The following is a 7,450-nucleotide window of genomic DNA, read 5'->3' as shown; positions in this document are numbered from 1 at the left end:
CCTTCTTATTAAAAATAAGGATGACAGTTGGAGATTTTGTATGGATTACAGACAATTAAGCAGTATGACCATCAAAGACAAATTTTCTATTCCTGTAGTGGAGGATTTATTGGATGAATTTCATGGGGCAGTCTATTTTTCAAAAATTGATTTGAGGTCAGGTTATTGGCAGATTAGAATTAAACCTAAAGATATTTACAAGACAACCTTTAGAACACATCAAGGCCATTATGAGTTTAAGGTAATGCCTTTTGGCCTTACTAATACTCCCTGCTACATTTCAGGCTCTTATAAATGAATTGTTCAATTCTTTCCTTAGAAAATTTGTTTTAGTTTTCTTTGATGATATCTTGGTGTACAACAACAGTATGCAAGATAATGTTGAACACTTACAGTTGGTTTTGGAAGGTTTGAAGGTGAACCAATTATTTGCAAAATTGTCCAAGTGTTTTTTGGATAGACTCTGGTGGAGTATCTTGGCCATATTATTTCTGCTGCAGGGGTGTCTACTGACCCTAGCAAGGTGGAAGCTATGCAGACTTGGCCTAAGCCTAAAACCCTTAAATCTCTCAAAGGGTTTCTAGGTCTAACAGGATATTACAGAAGATTTATCAGAAATTATGGCATTATTAGCAGACCATTGACACAAATGTTAAAAAAAGGATGAGTTTCAGGGACTTCTGATGCTTATAATGCTTTTGAAGATCTTAAGAGAGCCATGTGTTATGCTCCAGTATTAGCATTACCAGATTTTTTTAAGATCTTTTATCTGGAAATAGATGCTAGCTATGGAGGTATAGAGGTTGTTCTTTCACAATAAGGAAGACCTATTGCTTATTTGAGTAAAGCTCTAAGTCCTAAGAATTCAACACTATCTATTTATTAAAGAGATATTTTGTTATTCTCTTGGCTGTTTCAAAATGGAGACATTATTTGGAGAGTAAACCTTTTATTATTAAGACTGGTCATGAGCCTTTAAAATTTCTTTTAGAATAGAAGTTACTACCACTATTCAAAAGAAATGATTGACAAAGCTGTTGGGACTGGACTACACTATACAATATAGAAAAGGGAAGTTAAATGTTGTTGCTGATGCCTTATCTAGAAGATGGGAGAACCAGACTCAATGTTTTATTTTGGGAGCTACTGTTTTGATACCTACTTGGTTCAAGAGGTGGAAGAAAGTTATCAAGGTGATACTCTAGCTCATAATTGGATTTCAATTCTGACTATTAATCCTACAGCTGACAGTAAATGGAAGTATTCTAAGTCTATTGTTAGATACAGTGGTAGAGTCTATATTGGGGCTTATGGCAGCCTTAGATTGAAGATGATTAAAACCTTGCATGACTCTCCTCAAGGAGGACATTCAAGAGCACAAGCTACATATTATAGGATTAGGTCAAATTTTTATTGGCCAAATCTTAAAGATATGGTTGCTACTTATGTGAGATGATGTGAAATTTGCCAGTAAACTAAGGTGGAACATGTAGCAAAGCCTGGTTTGCTACAGCCCCTTCCTGTTCCTAATCAAGCTTGGGAAATAATTACTATGGATTTCATTAAAGGTTTACCTACTTAATTCAAGAAAAAACTATATTTTGGTCATTGTGGATAAGTTTACAAAGTACAATCATTTTTTGTCTTTAACTCACCCTTATTTTGCAACAGAGGTGGCTAAGCTATACTTAGACAATGTGTACAAGTTACATGGCTAGCCTAAAATGGCAATTTCTGACAGGGATAAGACCTTCACAAGTGTTTTTTGGAAAGAATTAATGAAGCAGTTAGGAACCAAGACACGTTTCAGCATTGCTTACCATCTATAAACAGATGGACAAACAGAGAGAGTTAATCAGTTTTTAGAGCACTATTTGAGAGGTCTTTGCTTCTATCAACCTAAGCAATGGGCTAAGTGGCTACCACATGCAGAGTAGTGGTACAACACCACTTATTGCACTGCTCTAAAACTAACTTCTTTTCAGGCCTTATATGGGTACAAACCACCTGATATGGTTTGGCCTACTGAGTCTACAGTACAAATAATTTCATAGATGATGAACAGTAGAGAGGTTACTAGACAGTTGCTTAAAAATCAGTTACAAATGGCAAGTAATCAAATGAAGCAGCAAGAGGATAAAAATTGAACTGAGAGGACTTTTGAGATTGGGGATATGGTTTACCTGAAATTGCAAGCCCTATAGGCAGACATCCATTGCCCTGCAAAAGAACTTGAAGTTAGCAACAAAATTTTATGGGCCTTATCGAATTCTGGAAAAAATAGGAACAGTAGCCTATCGATTGGACTTACCAGATTCCTCTCGATTGCATCCAGTATTCCATGTGAGCCTCTTAAAGAAGTTCATAGGCGATTCATCCACTGTTGTTACATATCCTCCTACAGTCGATGAAAAAGGGCAGTTACAAATCAAACCCTTAAAGATTATGGACAGAAGAATTGTCAATAGAAAAGGAAAACATGTCACTCAACTTTTGGTTCACTGGAAGAATCTCGCTGAAGAGAATGACACTTGGGAGGATTATTCGGCTCTGAAGGGACAGTTTCTTGCGTTCGATCCTTGGGGACAAGGCTCGTCTCGAGGGGTGGGTATTATCATGTTAGAGAAGAAGAACGACGAGGAAGCATCAAAGAATATCTGGGAAATGAGGATTGAGGGTTAGAGATTGAAGATAAAAATTGGGAATTAAATCACGTGAGATGCACGAGGTCACTTGCCGCAGCAGTGGAGCAGACCAGGCAAAGTAGAGGTCTGAAGGAGCAGCCCGAACCCGAAGGCCCAGTACCTGAAGAAGAAAGGAAAGAGAAGAATCATTCTATTATTTAATTGTTATATAGCTTGACAACTGGCATGAAATGTATGGTAAATGTAACTAAATAATTACCAGCCTGGGTTGTAAAAATTCCTTATACAATGAATGATGAAATTTCTTCTCTATCAGCTCCCTTTCTTCTAAATTTCATCTATCGAATCTTTTCCTTTTCTTTCAATCCATAACAGGAGAATGATGTTTTCATCAGGGAAGAAGAGGCTGAGCCAACCAATATTGAGGTTCCAGTGATGGCTTAAATCTTCGAGGATTACCGTTCTGATTGTCACCTGCTTGAGTTTTTGACTATGCTAGTTTCTTAGTGTTTTTAGTTGAAATTTGGCCCCGGATAAATGTTCAGGTTGTGGTTTTCGGTACTTTATTATTATGTTTTACCAAGATTATTAGTTTTATTCAAGTAATTTTTTAAATTTACAATATTGTTTTTGATTCTGCCAGTATTTTAGCAGTAATGAAAGATATATTGTATTTGTTATTCAAGGGCGAACTTCATGGGGAAAATATATCTTGGGTTGATCAGCAAAGAAATTTTATGTTGAAATCTGAATGGAAAAAGAACACTTTTTTGTCCATATCTGTTTATTCTCGACAAAATCAACGGAATTAATATTGATAAAGGGACTAATAAGCAGAAAGCAAACACCTTAATATTATTCACGAAGACTTTGCGGATTAAAAGACCAATCAGAGTCCGAGTAATGACTTCAGCAACTATTGTTTTGGCATTGCCACTTATATAATAGTTGTCGAGACGGTATTTCGCCCGACAAAAACGAGTATCGTTGTTTTCTAAATCTCGTCTAGAAAAAGTAAGTGATTTTCTTCTAGCATAATATAAAGCACAAATTTGAGGAGTCACCACCAATCATTTATGGATGTGTGATTGGTCACCAAAATTCTTGATTATTTTAATAAAATTTATAAAAATATTATTAAAATAACATAAAAAGGGTCTGCTTACCAGAAAATGAGTTCGGGAGTCGGTTACGTGTGAGGAAGGATTAGTACCCCACAACGTCCAAAATTGGTACATTGGTTTATTAATTAATGTCTTTGCAGTAAAAATTTATAAATTTAATTTAATTTAATTTATAATCCCTTCAATAAATATCAAGGGTATTATTTTACACCAATAAATCATTTAAAATACATTCCTACTAAGTTAAGAAAATGTTTTATAATTTATTTATAAAATAAAATAACCCAAACACACATAATAATTTTAATGATTAAATCAATAAAATATCAAAATTATAGGTTACTATTAATAAATACTTAATGTGCAAAGTACTATAATAGTAAATAATTCTAAAAATAATATTTAAAATTATTATTTTAAAACTAAAGGATTAAAATTGTAAAATATCAAAATTAAAAATCCTAATTCTAAATATCATGAAATCTAGGTATTATTTGTGTAATTTATTCCTAATTACTATTAGAATTAAAATATAAATTATTAAAATAATATGGACTAAATTTGATATTTATCCTAAATATATATAAATATATGAGTAGTGACTAAAATAAAAATAAATAAAATACGAAGACAAAATTAAAAGATATAGAAACTGATTTCGGTGGCTATAATGAAAGATTACAGAATACAGGGACCACATACGTGATTTATCAATCCTAAAATTACACAAACACTCTCTCCCAAAAACGACGTAGTTTTGAGAAGAGTATCAATAGGCCTTAAATGGTCATTTTCCCTCATTTTTCTTCATTTTCCTCTTTTTCTTCTTTCTCTAAGGAGAGAGAAGCTCTCCCTTCTCTCTAAACTCCCTCACCGAAAGGAAAACCGACCACCGCCCGGTCGGTCATCGGTCATTATTTACAGTGACCAAAAATTATAAAAATAACTCAAAATGTAGATTGAAACACCTTCTACTCGAATCCGAGTTTCTTTTTCGCTAAAAGCTAGTCAATCGGACTAGATCTGAGATTTTACCTTCGATAAAATCACTTTTCCGATGACGTTTGGGCTTCGACGGAGGTAAGATCTCTTCTCCTTTCTTTTTTCTTTCGACTTGTTTTGGTTGCTATGTGGAATTCTCTCCGTCTTTCTTTGTGTTTGCGCTATGTTCTTGTTGTCCTCTTCTTTGCAGGTTTTTAAGGCTTTTTATAGGCCTCGGAAGGCCTCAGACAACCGTTCATTTTGGTGAGTCACCGGATCTATGATGGTAGGGAGTGAGGTGTGCGGCTCTCCTGCGACTTCTGGAGTATTCTGGTGAGATCTGATGGTGACAGCAGCGATGGTGAGGTGTTACTGGAGGCGACTGCTGCTAGGGTTGGACTTGTAAATGGGCCTCTGTATTTTGCTGTAACTCGGCTTTTATTTTTATTATATTATTTGTAATAATAATATAATTATTATAATAATAATAGTATATAAAAATACAGGGGAAAATGATTGTCGACAACTGCCCCTCTTTGCTCATTTTTGTGTTAACAAGAATAGAGCAAAATAAAAAGGCAAGCAATTTTCGTCCAGTAGACTTCATACTTTGATGGGAAATTCGTTCCACTACTCTTCCAGGGAGATCAAAATTTGATCTATTTTTGCTTCACTACTCTTCCATGAAGGCTAAGATGGCTTTTCTTCACTACTCTTCCGTGGAGGCTAAGATGGCTTTGCTTCACTACTCTTCCTTGAAGGGTAAGATTGCTATGCTTCACTACTCTTCCGTGGAGGCTAAGATTGCTTTGCTTCACTACTCTAAGATGACTTTGCTTCACTACTCTTCCGTGGAGGCTAAGATTGCTTTGCTTCACTACTCTTCCATGGAGGCTAAGATGACTTTAATTCACTACTCTTCCATGGAGGCTAAGATTGATTTGCTTCACTATTCTTCCATGGAGGCTAAGATTGCATTGCTTTACTACTCTTCCATGGAGGTTAAGATGACTTTGCTTCACTATTCTTCCGTGGAGGCTAAGATGGGTTTTCTTCATTACTCTTCTATGGAGGCTAAGATTACTTTGCTTCACTACTCTTCCATGGAGGCTAAGATGGCTTTGCTTCACTACTTTTTTGTGGAGGCTAAGATTGCTTTGCTTCACTACTCTTCCGTGGAGGCTAAGATGACTTTGCTTCACTACTCTTCCGTAGAGGCTAAGATTGCTTTGCTTCACTACTCTTCCGTGGAGGCTAAGATGACTTTGCTTCACTACTCTTCTGTGGAGGCTAATATTGTTTTGCTTCACTACTCTTCCGTGGAGGCTAAGATAACTTTGCTTCACTACTCTTCCGTGGAGGCTAAGATGACTTTGCTTCACTAGTCTTCCGTGGAGGCTAAGATGACTTTGCTTCACTACTCTTCCGTGGAGGCTAAGATGGCTTTGCTTCACTACTCTTTTGTGGAGGCTAAGATGGCTTTGCTTCACTACTCTTCCATGGAGGCTAGGTTTGAATTAAGAAGAATCTGTTCCATTACTCTTCCGTGAAGATCGGACTCGAGGTTGATTTTCTTTCACTACTCTTCCGTAAAGATCAAATCTGACCTAATTTACTTCATTGTTATTCATGAATATCAAATTAAAAATATTGATTTCTCTTTAAGAGAAAATCAAGGATTAGTTCCTCTAGGGATTCAGAAATAATAAAGGTTGACTTCTCTTCACAAGGAAGTCAAAATTTGACTCTACTGGGGAATCAAGAATAACAAATGTTGACTTCTCTTCATGAGGGAGTCAAATATTGACTCTATTGAGGAGTCAGAAATAACAAATGTTGACTTCTCTTCATGAGGAAGTCAAAGATTGACTCTACTGAGGAGTCAGAAATAACAAAGGTTGACTTCTCTTTAAGAGGAAGTCAATGATTGACTCTACTAGGGAGTCAGAAATAACAAATGTTCACTTCTCTTTAAGAGGAAGTCAAAGATTGATTCTACTAGGGAGTCACAAATAATAAATGTTGACTTCTCTTCACGAGGAAATCAATGATTGACTCTACTGGGGAGTCAGAAATAACAAATGTTGACTTCTCTTTACGAGGAAGTCAATGATTGACTCTACTGGGAAGTTAGAAATAACAAAGGTTGACTTCTCTTCATGAGGAAGTCAATGATTGATTCTAGGAAACAAGATTAAGTTTCCTAAAAACATGTTCCCATAAAGCCACGACTGGAATTCTAGGGAAACTATCATAATAAAGACAAAAATTTCTTCAAACATAAAAATGTATCATGTATGTATAAAATGATGTACGATGCAATAACATGTATTATGCATGTTTTTTTATATGTGAAGGGATGACTGCCAAAAGCAATCTTCATTAACGTGCACTCTTGCAAGTTTTGAGCTGTGTTAATTCCTTCTTTCCCCATCAAATTCAGATCTCCAACAAGGTTTTTTTTTCAAACCACATTATGTCAAGATGCTTAACAACAACCCATCGTTCAATCTTAGTTGGCTCCACAAGTTTCTTGTTGTTAAATTTCCAACTTCTTTTCGTGGAAATAAATCTTCATCATTTCTCATTTCTGACCTTTGGAGTGTGAAGACAAACTTCATTTTGTATCAACATATAGAATGCCCCATGATTGCAACATTGGTTCAACACCATAATTATTGGTTCGTAGAACATTTGACA

At 35.5% G+C, this 7,450-nt stretch overlaps 1 long non-coding RNA gene across 1 annotated transcript; it reads left to right on the top strand.

Annotated features, from left to right (window-relative positions):
• The first annotated feature begins 3,045 nt into the window (after nucleotides 1-3,045).
• Nucleotides 3,046-7,450, top strand: LOC120179756. Its single transcript, XR_005521646.1, has 3 exons — nucleotides 3,046-3,160; nucleotides 7,153-7,161; nucleotides 7,440-7,450. It is a non-coding gene; the product is annotated as an uncharacterized LOC120179756 (long non-coding RNA).

Source organism: Hibiscus syriacus, unplaced genomic scaffold (genome assembly GCF_006381635.1).
Source record: "Hibiscus syriacus cultivar Baekdansim isolate YM2019G1 unplaced genomic scaffold, ASM638163v2 tig00112452_pilon, whole genome shotgun sequence".
Classification (NCBI taxonomy): Eukaryota; Viridiplantae; Streptophyta; class Magnoliopsida; order Malvales; family Malvaceae; genus Hibiscus; species Hibiscus syriacus.
Note: the sequence above shows the minus strand (reverse complement) of the source record. Positions and strands in the feature narration are given on the sequence as shown.